Source organism: Neovison vison, chromosome 10 (assembly GCF_020171115.1).
Source record: "Neovison vison isolate M4711 chromosome 10, ASM_NN_V1, whole genome shotgun sequence".
NCBI classification, from domain to species: domain Eukaryota; kingdom Metazoa; phylum Chordata; class Mammalia; order Carnivora; family Mustelidae; genus Neogale; species Neogale vison.
Window position 1 is genome coordinate 72,297,174 of NC_058100.1, and position 17,324 is coordinate 72,314,497.

Consider the following 17,324-nt stretch of genomic DNA (forward strand, 5'->3'; position numbering starts at 1 on the left):
AGCCTACGTCACAGAGCTCCTGTGAAGGGTGCGTGAGTCAGCGCGCCCGGAGGGTGAGGAGCAGGGTCCGCCGCACAGCAGGAGATTCAGTAGATGTTGTTCTCACATGGTTTCATGTGATTGTCACAACCGAAAAGTAGGTAAAGGAACTTCCTCTTTGCAGAGGAGGGAAACCAGGCTCTAAGAAGTTAAATGGACTTGCCTCAGGCAGCACCACAGGGTTACTCAAAGCTAGGATTCTGAGCCCCACAGACGTGGCATAGAGACACCCTGAGCTCTGCATACCTACCACCCCGCCATCTCCCCTCCTTTGGCATTCCTGTGGCTTCCCTACACGTTCTTGAAGTTTTCCAGTTAACAGAAGGCGCTCCCGCCCCAAAGCCACCATGGGCCCGGTGAATGGTGTCCCCTTCACCACACTCCTGCCTTTCTGGTCTCGGGCAGGGAGCCTGGCAGGAACCACACTGGGCTCCCGTGGCAGTGCTGGTGGGCTCTGTGGGCAGGCAGGAACCACGGCCTTCAGCTGGCTCTCCCAGGGCCTGGGGTGCACAGGGTCCTATAGATTATCTCCCTGCATCAACCTGTCAGACTTCACGGACCCAGCAGCCCAGGGCCCAGGCCAGGGGAGCCTTGTCCAGTGGGGACGCCATAGACCCTCAGACTTGGCCACTGGGACAGCCTAGTAGACCAGATGTGCCGGAAAGGGGGCTGATGTGCCCTGGACAGGCCGAGAACCTGCTCTGCATGGGAACCAGATGTCACCTGAGAAGCAGAGGCTGTTACACAGAATATCTGGGTGGGATCCTCAGACAGGACCAGCCTGGACAGAGATGGGCCAGCGGCCCCTTACGAAGTGCTTATATGAATTGCTGTGACGGTCCCTTCGGAGTGTTCTAGGCTCTGCAACCCACACCGTCCAGTCACAGATGTTGTTCCACAATCGCCTTCTGAGTTGGTATTGATACTATCTCCATTTACAGATGAGAGACTGAACCTCAGAGCTTCTGCTTCCAATTCAGAGGTCTTGCTGTTAACCTTGCTGTCGGACGGCTGCAAACCTAAGCTGGGAGGCCAGGAGGTCCGGGCCGGGATGGGGTGGGGACAGGACAGCGGGCCCTGCTCTGTGCCTGATGATTGTTGCCAGGTGGGAATGCAGCCTCAGGATTGCGAGATCTTTGGATTTTTCCAGAGAAGCTGAAAATCTGGATTTTTTAAAATGCGAAATTTCCCAGTTTTAAGTGCTGGAAACTGATTTAATTTTGCTTAAAATATCTAGTGGCTAAACAAGACACATTCTTGGGCTGGACTTGAGTGCAGGCTGCCAGTTTGCAGACTCGGGCCCACGCGTAGGCCTCCAAGATGCCTGTGAAGCTGGGATTAGCCCCCACCTTCCTTGACAGAATTCAGACATTCAAGTGCCCCTGGGGTGGGTCACACAGGAATGTCAGGTCTCATTGGGGGGGGGGGGCGTGTGGGATACAACTTGACAAAAGCACTCACATGAAGCTTATGCTATTCTAAGTGGAGTGACATACCGTGAAGATAAATGTGTAAAATTTTTAGTGTTAACAATAACTGCTAAGGAGAAAAAGCAGGGAAGGCACTTGAGTTTTGTGCCAGTAATTCAGTTACAGACAGGGTGACCAGAGATAGCCTTACCAAGGAGAGGAAATGTAAAGACCTGAACGAGAGGAGAGGAGGGAGTCATGAGCCTATCTGCAGGAGGAATGTCCAGAAGAGGGGAATAGCAAGTACCAAGGTCCTGAGGCCCAAGGAGACTTCTGGGGTGGTTGAGAGGCAGAAAGCAAGCAAGATTGGCTGGAAGAGGAGTAGTAGTATTAGAGGTCAGAGAGGTAAGAAGAGGGGGGAAGGGGAAACCAAAGTGCCTGGGGCCTTGGGATTTACTCTGAGTGGGACTGGAAGCCGTTGGAGTGACAGGATCATTCTTGCTGCTGTGTTGAGACTAGAATGAAGAGAAGCAAACAATGAAGGGAAAAAGAGCCTTTCTGAGGCTATGGCAATAATCCCATGTCTGGGGCCAGGGTGGTGCTGTGAAGACAGTGAGAAGTGATCCAAATCTGGGCATACTTGGTAGGTAAACCCAGTGATGTGCTGGTAAAGGCCTAACAACCGGCTTGTGGGGTGTGTGTGTGGGGGGGGGGGCGGGTGCTTGGTTTCCGTTGTGTAAATATCCCTGACGTGGCTGATTTCAAGCCACCAACGGGATGTCAACCAGCTCACAGGATTCCTAACAATTCTACAACGGACTCTTACAAGCCCATACAGACCAGTGTCCACACACTGCTGGGTAGAACTGTGAGCACTTGCTGATGGGTTGAACATGAGAAGCAAAAGAAAGAGACACAGAGAATTCTGAGATTTGGGCAACAGATAAAATGGAGTTGCCATTTGTTTAGATGGGGAGGAGTACGATGGGATTGGGTTTGCGGGAAATAGCAGAGATCTCAGTTTAGACATCATAAATTTGAGAAACCCATTATGTCTTTTATTTTTAAATATCACAAGACATTGTTACTGTTTCATAGAGTCAATGTTCATTTAGATTTACCACCTGTTTCCCACTTTCTTTGCTCTTCGTTCGTTCTTGCCTCTCAGACTTTCCATTTGGGCTCATTTTCCTTCTGCCTAAAGGTCAGGACTTCCCTTCATGAAAATCAGCTGGTAGCAAATGCCCTGTTTTTATTTTGTTTGTTTGTTGTTGTTGTTGTTTTAAAGATTTTATTTATTTATTTATTTGTCAGACAAGGAGAGATCACAAGCAGGCAGAGAGGCAGGCAGAGAGAGGAGGAAGCAGGCTCCCCGCTGAGCAAGGATCCTGATGCGGGACTCGCCCAGGGCCCCGGGATCATGACCTGAGCAGAAGGCAGTGGCCTAACCAGCAGGTATCCTTTGTTTTGTTTTTCAAACAAGATTTTATTTATTTATTTATTTATTTATTTGAGAGGGAGGGAAGAAAAGAGAAAGAGAGGGCATGAATGGGATAAGGGGCAGAGGGAAAACCAGAATCCCCACCCTGGGCAGGGAACCCATGTAGAACTGAATCCCAGGACTCCAGAATCATGACCTAAGCTATAGGCAGACAATGACTGAGCCATCCAGGCACCCTTTTTTTTTTTTTAACTTTATCTTCTGCAATGTCTGCATTTCACCTTTGTTCTGGAATTGTATTTTCACTGAAAAAAGAATTTTAGTTGGGCAGCTATTGTTTTTCAGCATACTGGAAAAAAATTTTTTAAAGATTTATTTATTTATTTATTTATTTGTCAGAGAGAGAGAGAGAGCGCACAAGCCAGGGGAGCAGCAGGCAGAGGGGGAAGCAGGCTCCCCATTGAGCAGGGAGCCCCATGTGGGACTCTATCCCAGGACTTTGGGTTCATGACCTGAGCTGAAGGCAGTTACTTAACTGCACCACCCAGGCACCCCTGAAAATAATTTTGAAGAGTGTGTGTCTTTCATATTTTCTTTGTGTGCTGATATACTAAAGTTTCACCATGACTTGTCTGGCTTTAGATATCTGTTTATCATGTTTGACATGCCATTTGTCTTCTTTTCTTTCTTTCTTTTTTTTTTAAGATTTTATTTATTTATTTGACAGAGAGAAAGAGATCACAAGTAGGCAGAAAGGCAAGTAGAGAGAGAGGAAGGGAAGCAGGCTCCCCGCTGAGCAGAAAGCCCAATGTGGGGCTTGATTCCAGGACCCTGAGATCATGACCTGAGCCGAAGGCAGAGGCTTTAACCCACTGAGCCACCCAGGCACCCCTGCATTTGTCTTCTTGAATTTGTGATTTGTTGCTGTTGTTCTTCAGTTCTGGAGTGTTATCAGTTGTGATTTGGTCACCATGCTGCCCCGAGTCCGTTTAGCTCTCTTGTGTTCCTGGGACTCCAATTAAACACGTGTTGGTTCCTCTCCCTCTGTCCCTCTATAGCTCTTAACTTGTCTTTAATGGTATCTGCCTTTTTTGTTTCTCTGGGCTAAATTTTGGGTAATTTTTTCTACCTTGTAGTTTATTAGTTCTCTCCAAGTGTATCTTTTGAGCTTTTATTTTCATTAATTGAATTAATTATTTCTGGAAGTTTGAGTTGGTCTTTTTCCAGATATAAATTGTCATAGTTTCTTATTAACTGCAAATATTTTCAAGCATGTGTTTTATCTAAACACAGTAATCATACTTGTTTTCTAATCTGTGCCTGATAAATATAAAATCTAACCTTTATGCAGTTTGGTTTCTTTTGTCAGTTGTATCTGCACTTTCTTACTCATGGTGCTTGTTCTCTGGTATATTTGATTATTTTGTGTTTGCTGCTCACTATGCTAGAAAAATAATTTGGTGAAATAGGTTGACATGGAGGAGATAAGACTGCCTTCCTGCAGAGAAATGTTCTTGTTTGTTTCATTTTGTTTTTTTGTTTTTGGCATGCACCTGGGGGCACTGATCTGGAACCACCTTAAATCAAGTTCAGGTTATTGAGTTTCCCTGAACCAGTCTGTGATGAGAACTCTGTGAAATTGTTACCAATCTGGTTTAACTTCGGTTTACTTTTACTCTCAGGGTATGAGTCCTTTGTGGTCCTTGCTTATAGAGGAGAATATCTTCCTATCTTCTTCAAGACCCAAGCTTTGATTTGCATCTGAGATAAGGTTCAAATGTACTGGAATCAGCATTGCCCTCAGGGCAAACCTTCAGTGTCTGACTCTGGAGTTTCTGAATTTCCTCTTCAGTCTGGCCTCATTGTTTATTCTCTATTACCAACTCTCTTCTCAGCTCTTGTTTTTTAGAGAAAAAAAATTTAATATTTTATCAGTTTTACTTTTTTACAAAAAGATTTTATTTCTTTATTTGTCAGAGAAAGAGAGAGAGAGCACAAGCAAGGGGAGCAGCAGGATCCCCGCTGAGCAAGAATCCTGATGCAGGACTCGATCTCAGGACCCCAGGATCATGACCTGAGCTAAAGGCAGACACCTAACATACTGAGCCACCCAGGCATCCCTCAGTTTTACTTTTTTCCCAGTGATAAGGTTAGTTCAGATAACTTAATCCACCATAACTGCAGATTGGAAATCTCACTGAATGGTTTGAGCAGTAGAGGTGACATGACATGGAATTTTCCAGGCTGTTGGAAACATTTTACATCTGATTGGGTGACGGTAGCCACAATGAGTATGTACATTGCCAAAGTTCATCAAACTATATGCTGAAAATGGGTACATTTTACTCTAAGCATAATACAGCTTAAAAAGTAAGAAAAAATATCTTTTGTTTCCCATGAAGAATGGATTATAGAGTAGCAAGCAGCCCTGCACAAGATCCTTATGAGACAGTAAAGACTGGGCACTGCCCACCATCCCTGTCATCTGCGAGCCTGAAGTCTGGCTACGGAGAAGGTGGGGTGAGGGGGGAGTGAAATGCTCCCGGTTATAAATACAGCGCTAATGAGTTTGTACGGTGAAGACGGGTCAGTAGGTAGCATATGGGGTTGAGTGGCTCATGAGGCTAAATCCGGAGCGACGTGGGAATGGATCTGGAGCACCGGAGGGGCCAGAGATGGGTGGGATCAACCCAGAGATGCCTCTTGAAGAAAGCAGCCTTGTCTTGTAAGAAGAGAAAGGCCTAGAATGCCTTATCCCTCTTCTTTTATGGGCAGATCTTGAAGGAAGGGAGGGTAGGTGAAGAGACATAAAAGTGAAGACAGTGGGGCATTCTGGGACATGTTTGGCAAGACCTGGAGAGCAGGGTGGGTCTTCTCATGTTTCCTCAGGTGCTGAGAGGGGCATGAAGGCCCCTGAGGCAGAGCCTTCCGAGTAGTAGGAAGCCTGTCAACCCACTCTTCCTGGGTCTAGCAGGAGCCTGGGGCAGAGTTGTCCTTCCAGACCTGTCTGTCCCCATCCACTTGGTTCCCCAGCAACTTTTGTGGAATCCTGTGGCCCCCTCCCATGAGATGATAATGAAATAGAGGACACAGATCTACTACAGCTGCTTGGTGGCTTCTCACAAGTTATTTAATCTGAGTTTCATTTTTCTTTTCTTTTCTTCTTTTCTTTTTTTTTTAAGATTTTATTTATTTATTATATATTATTTGTATTTATTATATATTATGTTATGTATTATTTATTTATTTTATATTTATTAGTGTGAATGAGAGAAAGAGGAGAAGAGAAAGAGGGAGCACAACCAGGGGGAGTCACAGGCAGAGGGAGAAGAAGACGCCCCCTTGAGCAGGGAATCCAACACGGGACTCGATCCCACGACCACAGGACCATGACATGAGCCAAAGGCCTATGCTTAACCGACTGAGCCACCTAGGCGCCCCTGAGTCTCAGTTTTCTTTTATTGAAAGTGGGGATAAAAATTAAACTGAGGTGATATAATAAGGTTCTTAACATAGCACCTGGAACATAGTAGCCATTTAATGCATGGAAATTATGATTATTATGATGAACGAGACAAGACTAATACAAGGCAAACAAATGAGAGACTAATTGAGGACAGGATATAATTAAAGATATTTTTAGGTGGTAGAGACCAGACAGCCTTCAGCTTGGAAGGAAGTGGGGGCAAGAAATAGTAGCTAATTGTAAAAATTGTAAAAATTGCAGTTAATTCCTCATACACTACATAAATGTGGTAGGCACCTCCTGTGTACTCTTCCCTGGCCCTTTGAAGCACTACCTATGACCTGGCCACTTATGATGTTATGCTATTGTGTCTATTTTCTTTATCGTCAGCTCTGTGGATAGATGACTGACAAATAAAAATTGTATGGACGTTGCTTTTACACTGTGATCTTTTTATTTTTTTATTTTATTTTATTAAAGACTTTATTTATTTATTTGACAGAGATCACAAGTAGGCAGAGAAGCAGGCAGAGAGACAGGGGGAAGCAGGCTCCCTGCTGAGCGGAGAGCCCGCTGCGGGGCTTGATCCCGGGACCCTGAGATCACGACCTGGGCCGAAGCAAGAGACTTAATCCACTGAGCCACCCAGGCGTCCCAACACTGTGATCTTTTTAAAGGTGTTTTATTTTCTGTTTCTCGCATTAGATGAGCTCTCCAGGAGGGCAGAGACCATGTCTCTTTGACCTCTTCAGAGCATCACACAGCACCAGCCACAAAGTAGGCACCCAAGAAACATCCATGAACAAGAACAAGAAATATCCGTGAACAGCGCCAAGCCTGTGCAGGGTGCTGAGGACACCGTGAGCCTCACAGAGCTGTGATCTGAAGGGGACCCCAAGTGACTTCAGTTCAGTAACTGCTCTGAAGACAGTCCCAAGAGGCGAGCAGAAGGTATGAGGTAAGGAACCTGGAGTGAAGAGAGAAGGACAGGCCCAAGGAGGCAGGCGGCAGCAGGGGCGGGCCCAGGAGCCCTGACGGGGAGGCAGAGGGGCACCGGAAGATGTGTTTAGGACAGCTGGATGGCAGGGTGGGGGACCTAAGAAAGGGCCCAGCGCTGGGCTTAGAAAGCAGAGTCGGGGGGCGCCTGGGTGGCTCAGTGGGTTAAAGCCTCTGCCTTCAGCTCAGGTCATGATCCCAGAGTCCTGGGATCGAGCCTTGCTTCGGGCTCTCTGCTCAGCAAGGAGCTTGCCTCCCCACCTCTCTCTCTGCCTGCCTCTCTGCCTACTTGTGATCTCTGTCTGCGAAATAAATAAATAAAATCTTTAAAAAAAAAAAAAAAAGAAGAAGAAGAAAGCGGAGTGGGGTCAGGAGGAAGGCTGAAAAGTGGCCCCTGTGCCCCACCGTGGTGGTGGGTGGGGAGGAGGGTGCTTAGGTGGGGAGGGGATCCGGAGCAGGGTCCCAGGGCGGGGGGAGGGGGGGAGCAGGCAGTGGGCGGCCCCCCCCCACCCCCGCACCCTCCCAACCGCTGAGCTGAAGCCGGTAGTCCTGGCGGGCCTGCAGGGTGCGGAGGCTGTTGGGCCCAATGGGAGGGGAGGAGAGCGAGGCTGGAGAGCAGCGGCCCATGACTTAATCCTGTGGCAATGTGGCCGCTAATGAATTTCATATCCCCTCCCGAGCCTGGGGCTGCAGGAGGAAGCAGAAGGCAGGAAAGAGGGGGAAGCTAGGATCGAGCAGCCACCCCCGCCCCTGCCCTGGCCCAGGAGGAGGGGAGGCAGCAGAAGGACAGGTGAAGGGGGCCAAGTGGGGCAGAGAAGGCAGGGGAAGGTAGAGAAGGAAGGCCACCAAGGAGGAACCGAGTGTGACAGCCTCACACCCCCGGGGTCACCCACATCACACCCGCCCTGGCCACCAGAAGCCAGGCTCCCCATCCGTGGCCTTCCTCCTTGTCCCCAGGCCCCCCGCACACCCCCACCTCCAGGAACAGACAGGAGTGTGACTGCCTGCCGAGACCTACTGGCTTCTGGAGGGCCACAGATGAGTAATGCTAACGATACAACAGTCCAGTGACAACACCAGTTACCTAGCACCCATCTCCAAGGAGCCCAGAGCTCCCTCAAGTCCAGGTTCTGCTGAAGGCGGCAGGGGGCTTCCCTTTTCTCCAGTAGGGTCCTACATACAAGAGAGGAACCTGAATTCCAGCATGAGAGGCGAGGTGGAAGGAAGGAAGAACTTCCCAACAAGATCATTTCAGTCTGTGGAACACCGGGGGAAGGAAGCATGGTGGGGTGACAGCCTTCATTTCGGGGGTCTCTGGGGAAAGCAGAGCCACCAGGATCCCGGCTGTTTTCCCCCACCCTCCCCCACCCCACTTTGCCAACCCCACAGCCTCTCACTGAGCCCTGGCTGATGGAGCAGACGGACGGCGCTGCCAACCACCTTCCAAAACATGTTTTGCCTTTTTGCCTTCATTCTGTGGCTTGGCTCGACGGGGCTTGAAAATTCCCCACACCTGAAGTGGGCCAAGATGGGCCGCTCCATCGCTAGCATCACTGTTTCCAGCCTGAAAGCACTACACTGTCCTCAGAACCGCCTTCTGGGATGCGACAGCAGGCCTGGGGCCCTTAGATTAATGGGATGAGGGAGCTTCCAGGGCCACAGAGGGGGAAGGGGTGTCAGGAGGCCATAACTTGGAGCCTCGGGGTCTTGCTGCACAGTCCACGGTCCCTTCCCCAGAGTGCCGCCCAAGACGGGGCGTCGGGGATGGCTGAGAGCAGGCTGGGATGGCCACATTAGCTCACTGCAGGGGCTGCCTCTGTGCCCAGCAAATTACTTCCCTGCTCGCAGCCTTTAGGCCGGAGCTCCCTTGGCTAAATCCTCTGTCCATGGATGCCAAGGCCAGCATAAACACCAAGAAGGAAACACAGTGTCTCTTGGCAAAGACGCTTCATAACAATGCTCTGGATCTTTCCTTAATACTGTTTCATGAGCTGCAAGCCATAAAAAATTATTTATCTTTTACCCTGTATCCTTGGGGTCAGACAGTCGTTGTGGGTCTGTGTCCCGATTGTCCTGTCTGTGTAGGTACTGCCCATTGTAGTCTGTGAGTCTGTTTTTACAGAAGAAGGAAGCACGTTTCCTGGCTCATTCCACGGAGCTCAGTGAATGGGCCCCGAGCCCCCAGCCATGCTCACAGGGCACGGAGTTGGGAGAATGGGGATGAAGCCGAGCACGACTGCTCTTTCCCACACCATCACCTGGGAGAAACCCTTGTCATGCTGCTTTTGGGAAATGCCAGTCTGATAGGGGAGACACGGCGTCTGACTGGGGACATGTTCAACCTGATAGTCTAAGGGCAGAGGGACAGCTTATGAAGAGGGGAAGTAGGAGACCCAAGTACCAAGCACAGGCGAGTGAGTGTGAGCAGGAGGTGGGCTGAGTGTAGGAGCAGGGGGGCTCCAGGGAGCTGCTGGAGAAGGGGTGTTTGCACACAATCCGGATGGGGGCGCTGCTGTCTGCAGAGCCAAGCCTGGGGAGAGGGCAGGCCAGACAGCTACCAGAGGACATGCTCTCCCTCCTTCTTCCTGCTTCAGTCTGCTACTCCCCTGTGTCACCAGCCCCAGGAGGTGACGAAGCCCCAGGCAGTGGGCAGGATTAAATCCACACATTGCTTGAGACATCCCCAGGAGCACTTCTGACGGAGAGGCCGGCCCGGGCCTCCGAAGCAGGAAACTGGGGACTAAGAACAATCTGGCTTCCATCTTTGTCTCTGGCTGGGTTCTTTCCCTTTGCAAGGGTTGGAGTCAAGAGGCTCATCCACTCAGAAGGGAGCCGGAGGTGGGCAGCCCGAGCCCGGTCGTCTGGCTCTGAGCAAGCCCAGGGCTCTGCACCACAGGTGGAAGGAGGGAGATGAGCACTCGAGCTGCAGGCCGACCACTCAGACTTCGCAAAACAGAAGAAAGGAGAAATACGAAGAAAGGAGGCCGAGGCCTGTGAGGTAATAGGAGGGTTGGACAAGCATCTGTGTCACCTGCTAGAAGAGATGAGGGCTGTTATTTTCCTGAAAGCCACGGACCAGACCTCCAGAGACCAGGGCTCCAACCTAGCTTGACACCAGGAATGGCCTGGGTAGACACTAAGTCGTATCATGTTTGGGGACTCCTGGGTGTCTGTCTCAGTGGGTTCAGCCTCTGCGGTCGGCTCAGGTCATGATCTCAGGGTCCTGGGATCGAGCCCCTCATCAGGCTCTCTGCTCAGCAAGAGGTCCAGCTTCCCCCCATCTCTGCCTGCCTCTCTGCCTACTTGTGATCTCTTTCTCTGTCAAATAAATAAATAAATAATCTTAAAAAAAAAAAAGTCATATGTTTTATTGACTAATATCCCTTCTCCACGTGCACGTGCACACACACACACTCACACTCACTGTGGATCACCATTCATTCTCTGAACACTAGCAGTCTGGTGTAGACAGCATGGACCTTGGAGCCAGACTGCCTGAGTTCAAATCCTGGCTTCAACGTTTGGGGACTGGATAACACTTGGTAAAATGGTATAGACAGTGATGATAGTAATACCTGCCCCGGGGCTCTTATGACACAAACTGACTCCAAGTGCCCACACGGCGCAGAGTAAGCTCTGGGCACACGTTAGCTATTCTGATCATCACTGATGCGCCGGCGCCCTTGCCAGCATCTGGTCTTCTGCCTTGGAGACCCTCAGTCACACAGGTTGGGGAGGGGGAAATGAGCAGTCACTGACAGCGAGTGCGGTGACACAGTGGTGGCCCAGGAAAGCACAAGCAGGAGCACTCTGCCCAGGGGAATCAGGGAGAATGTCATACAGAAGGTAATAGAAGATTTAGGCCTTGCAGGGTAGATAGGAGCTCCCCAAATGGAGACTAAGGGAAGAAGGTCACGTGAACCCAGGCTGGACAAAGGCCTAGAGACCTGAAAACCAGGGAAACCTAATCCCACAAGTCTGGTTCCCGGGTTCTGGAAGAGCCATGGAAGGACATGTGAATGGCGGGGAAGCGGGGTCCGACTGTGGGAACCACAGACATCACGCTAAAGCATTTGATTCTGTTCCTCAAACAGCTGAGAAACACTGCCGAATCCAACGCAAGGGAATTTCATGGTCAGGTGTGTGTCTTGGGAAAGAAACACACTCCGTGGGTCCTGGAAAAGAGATCAGAAAGTGAGTGGGCTGCAGAAACACGCCCCTGGGAGCGTTCTGTGACAACTTGAGAACACAAAGGACGACAGACTCTTCTGGTCCTTCCAGGCTCGCTGATACACAGTTGGACACAACTGTGTATCAGAACCCTTCCAGGTCCGGGGCTCTGAGGAGGAATCCGGTTGGGCACAGGCCCCCGGGGAGCTGGGGACCAGGCAAAGAGGAAAAGAGGGGAGGGCAGGGACGTGGTGCAGGTCCTGAGATGACCACACACCAGAGGACAGTCGCAGCATGTGAACATAGTGGCCATCCCTCCCTTCGGTTGAAGAGGAGAGCACTGGCAGCAGAACATTCTAGAAGACAGAACACCTCGGGGAAGGAGTTGCTGTCTGGACAGAAGGAGCTGTGAGCAAACATGTGTAGATACAAAATATCTTGGGGTATTCTGGGTGCTGTGACACTGCCTCCGAGGTTGAGAAATGGGGCTGGGGAAGTACACAGCAGTCGCAGCTGGGAGCTTGGGCTGCATTCTGTGCGCTATAGTTGTCAGCCAAGGGTGTGGGCCCGAATCACTCATGGTGACAGCTGTGAAGGATCCAGATCAGACTGAATCTGTATCTCAGAGGCTGAGGCCTCTCGCCACTTCTCAGAACTCTCAGATGACTCGACATGCGCTATAGGGTAAGAACCATCATGGGGACAGGTAGCCACCGAGGGGAAACCTGGGCAGATCAGTGCCTTAGCAGGAGCCTGGGGGAGTGAAAAGAAGCAGGAGGGGCATGGCAGGGAGACCCGGAAGGCATCTCCAACTATGGTTCAGGCTGTGGCAGGAAAGGGGCAGTGGGCACAAAAGCCATTAAGGCAATAGACCTGACGGGGTTCCGGGAGCCCGTACGGAGGGTAAGGAAGACAGACATGGAGACTAACTCTCCCGTAGAAATGAGAAACTGAGTCCTGGGTCAGTGGTTCTCAACAGTTTCTCATGTGAGGATTTCTTTCCAACATCAAAAAAAAATTTTTTTTTCTTTGATGATCGTTAAACCTGCATGAATTGAAAATAGCTGATACCCAGCTGCGTGGACCTAGAGATGATCTGAAACTATTTGCATTTTATGCATCACGAGGGCACAGAGGTACACAAACAAGAGCATGGGAGGCAGAGCAACCTGGGTTCACATCCTGCCTCCACCACTACTAGACGTATGACCTTGAGCTCGGTAGTCGTCTGTGCCTTGGGGTCCTGCCCGTGACGTGGGCATTACAGCAGCACCTGCTGCGGGGAGTTGAACAGGGAAAAATGCCTGGCATCTGTGAGCCTCAACGAGTTTTAGCTCTCGCTGTCTCCACTGCCCAGTTTAAAGGTGATGCCAGGTGCCCGTGCGGGAGTGAGGACACCCAAGGCCATACGTGGTGGCTGCCCTGCTCCTGCCCTCCTAGACCCTGCGACATGGGGCGTGACTGACCGCACACGTCCACTGGCTGCAGCATGTGTGCCCTCTATGAGATGGCCTCACTGCCTGGCCCTCTTTTGCACGGAGCAGGGTGGCACTGCGGGCTTTTCAGATGATACCGGGGACCCGGAAGTTAGAGCCAGGTGTTGTGACTTGTGAAAAGTGATTTTCACGACATAGAATTAAGTTCGACCGGAGTGCCAGGATGGGATGATGGTGGGGCAGCCGAGGCCTCCCAGAACCTGGGAAAGGACCCCTTGGAAGGCAGAAGGCCATCACCACTCCCTTGAGCCTGGCTTCTCCAGCCGCTGAGGAGTGTCGGAAGCAGTGCGGACCGTGCACCCCAGGCCAGGGGGGTCGGCTTATACCTGAAGACAGTACGGTAGGACTGCTCGGCCGGCCCACGAGTTGACAAGCCATAGGCAGGATCATGTACGGTGAGTAGAAAGGGATTTCAGATCCTTCTGTCCCAGTACATTTACCGCGTGGCCAACAGATATTCCATTCCTTCCTCGCCTGTCTTTGCCGCTCCTTCCCTTGGGTTGGAACCTGCGGACCAGCTCTGTGCGCCCTGCCTCGGGGGACACAGACATGGAGGCAGCCTCCAAGTCCCATTGGCTTCATGTTCCACAAGACTCAGCCCTTGGGGGTGCCTGAGGATAGATAAGTGTCTTGGCTAGAAGTAAGGGGGACAAGGAAGCTTCTGCCACTCAGAGAAGAAATGGCCCCTGCTTGGGGCCAGGTCGGGGGAGAATGTGGGGCTCTATGGAAACTGAGGCCCGGGTAGAGAGTCAGGCAGTCAGCGTATCTCCAGGAGGAAATGACAGCTCTGCAGGTTTCTGTCCTCTGCACACAGTCTTAGAAAGGGCCAGAAGCCCCACCCTCACCCCCACCCCAGGGCCTCCCGGGATGAAGGGTGGCGTGGCCAGCAGCATTCCGGGGGGATATTAACTAGGAACCTTGTGGCCACCCCCACCCCCACATCCTCCCATCCAGGCCCTGGAGCCCCATTAACTCACCGGAGCTGCTGTCCAATCCCAGGGGGAGGGATACCAAGGACTGAGAGGAAGTTCTCCACCACGCATGAGCGCTGAGATTCGGAAATTAAGTGAAATGGTAGGAGAAAGTAGGAGAAAGTTCGAATATAGAATAACTGAACTACTGAGCTGGTGGTGGCCTGCAGGAGATCCCGGTCACCTACAGCTGAGAAAACGGAAGCTCAGAGAGGACAAGCCAGAAGCTCAAGGCCTCCAAGTTCACACGGAGAGGAGGCAGAGTCAGAACCAGACCCAGACTCGGCACTGCCTACCTTAAAAATGGGACAGGAGGGGGTACCTAGGTGGCTCAGTGGGTTAAAGCCTCTGCCTTCAGCTCAGATCATGATCTCAGGGTCCTGGGATCGAGCCCCACATCCGGCTCTCTGCTCAGCAGGGAACCTGCTTCCCCCCCTCACTGCCTGCCTCTGCCTACTTGTGGTCTCTGTCTGTCAAATAAATAAATAAAATCTTAAAAAAGAAAAAGGGACAGGAGGACCAGATGCCCATCAAGAAGGACTGGCCAAATAAACACGGGGCAGAGAGAGAGCGAGAGAGAGAGAGAGAGCCTTATATACCAGGATGGAGTGATTGTCGACATAAGCCACTAAGTAAAAATAAAAGAGCACAGTTGCTCATACGAATCACTGGTGTGTGCAGTAAATAAATCTAGCAAGACACAAGGAACTGCTATGCTGATTGTCTTCTGGAGGAAGCTGGGGGAGGGGGAGACAGCCAGGGGAAGTAGACTGTACAACCTTCTGTATCTTCTGGATTTTGAATTAAGACACTGTATTACCTGTTCATATTAAAAAAACACATTTTTTATAAAGCGAGTGACAGAGAATCTCCTTGTTCAACCCTCTTAAATGTGATGAAATAGACTCCCACTGAGCGTCCAGGCCGTGCCAAGCCCCTGGTGGGGGCTGTGGGTTATGCCACGATGAGCAGGACGCTACCTCCAACCACCAGGGCTCACTTACCCCAGGTGACCCCGGCCCCCCAGGCTTGGGGTGGGGGGATAAGCGACCACTGGACTCCCACAGCTTCTCAATGTTCCGCACTTGCCAGGATCCCCGGCCACCTTATGCTGTGAGCCTCAGTGGGTGAGGGGCGAGGGTCCCTCCCAGGGCCCGCCTCTGTGTGCCCGATGACCACGGGGCAGTCTGAGCCAAAACAAGTCCAGGCCACACTGCTCCTTCCTGGCAGAGGCTGGGGTGGGGCGGTGGGGAGGTGAGGAGCCTGAGCTGCCTCCCTTCTGTATTTTGATGGAAAGGATGGGACACAGTCATACCCTTTCTTCTCGGGCTGCGAGTTTCACTGCTTGTAACAAAACGGCCATTGCTGTCGGGGTCAAATAAGCAGAGAGCTGTGAGCTCTCAGATAGTTTCAACCTGGGAGGGAGAGTGAGTGGGTCCAGAGTCTCTGTAAACGTAGGTCCAGTCCGCCACACTGGAGAGTGGCCTCCCTCCCCTGCCTCTCTCCCCGTATTGGCCCCACATCTCCCACTGCGCCCCCCCCACCCCATCAAGCTGCCCCAGCCCCCTCCTAGGAGCCAGCAGCAGCAGCAGCAGCCAACATATCCTGACTTTTCACCACCGTTGTTGTCCTCATGGGAAGAGATCAATGCCTCCCTTGGGGTAAAGCTTTGCCAGGTGGGGTCTCCAAGACTTAAAGAGAGGAAGCTCTTTCTGGAAGAGTCTCAGGTCAGCATCTGGCTCTATAAACCAGTGAGCCACAAAATGTTCTCCCATCTGATGTTTCCAATGACCCTTGAGTTATCCTGCGTGTGCCCTGGACAGGACATGGGTAATTGTCTTAGATCCGCTCACCAACCAGCTAGAGTAGCAGAACTGAGATGCGAGCCCAGGGTCCTGACCCCACATCTCAGGCTCTCTTCACACTCGGGCTGGAGGAGAACTCCGGGGTCACCTAGCACAACCTCATATTTTCAGATGAGGAACCGAGGCCAGAGAGGGAGAGAGGCATCTGCAAGGTCACACAGCGTGTGGAAGGCAAGGACGCAGCCCCCTGTCTCCCACTCTAGAGGCGGTTTTGTCCTCTGCCGAGCAGATGAGAAAGGCAGCTTGGCTGGGAGAACCTTCCACCTTCGCCCTTCGCCCTTACAGCATCCCCAATTTGCCCCGACTCACTTCGTTTCTCAGCTGCTGACCCTGGACCAGGGCTTATGACCTCAAACATCTCCGGGAACAGGCAGGGAAGTAATTGAGGTCATTAGCCTGTTGACTCTACGATAAGACAGCACCAAAGGATGGTGATTGTCTTCAACTGGGAAGTGCTTTCTCTGCCTAAAAGCTTCAAATCCCACTTCTGAAAATATCAATGCTTTGGGGCGACCGGTGGCTCAGTCTGTTGACTGTCAGACTCTTGGTCATGATCTCAGGGTCATGGGATCTCCGGGTCATGGGATCAAGCCCTGCTCGGGATTCCTTCCCCCTCCTTCTCCCTCCCCTCTGCACCTCCCCCAGCTCACGTTCTCTCTCTAGAATAAATCAATAAAATCTTTGAAAAAAATCAATGCTTAAAAATATTCTAGTGGGTTTTGTGGAGGGGGAGGTATGGATGGACCAAGATGGGCCATGAGTTGGTGATTGTGGAAGCGTGCTGTTGGTTATATTGGGTTATTAATACTATTCTGTAATATGTATTGTGTATCGAAACTATTGTATAATATGTAAATGCATACGTGTTTTCAATTTGCCATAATTAAAAGGGTTTTTTTTGTTAATGAGCTATCAAAATACATGTTGGGTTCTCAAGCCATTCTAGATCCACAGGCCACCAATTAGCAAACTCTACTGTGGAAATTCCAGAATATTCCCCTGGTCATCTGTATGCTTCATTTAGATTCTCTCTGCAGAGCCTAGGACAAGGCAGAGGAGGGAGGAAGGAAGGGAGAAACACTGACTTGACAGGGCTTGGAGCTGGTCATCATCAAGGAGCACAGACTCTGGGATGGAACCCCATGGAAATGGAAGCAAGTCACACACACACACACACACACACACACATACACACACATATCCCTGCACTATCTATCTCCACCCTTCTCTCCCCCATTCACCCTCTCTGCGCCTCATGTATCTTGCTTATCTTTAACTCCCTTACCACCTGGCATCCTAAGGAAACCAAGCAAGTCTAGGGGCTGTAGGGCTTGGTCTGCAGGAGGAGACATACCCCATCTGGATGAAAACTGAAATTCAGAGGTGGCCTGGCACATCCAGGGCTAATATGGGTCTAGGATTGTGCTGACTTCCAGCAAGACCTTCCCAGCAGAGTGTGGAAGGCATGAGC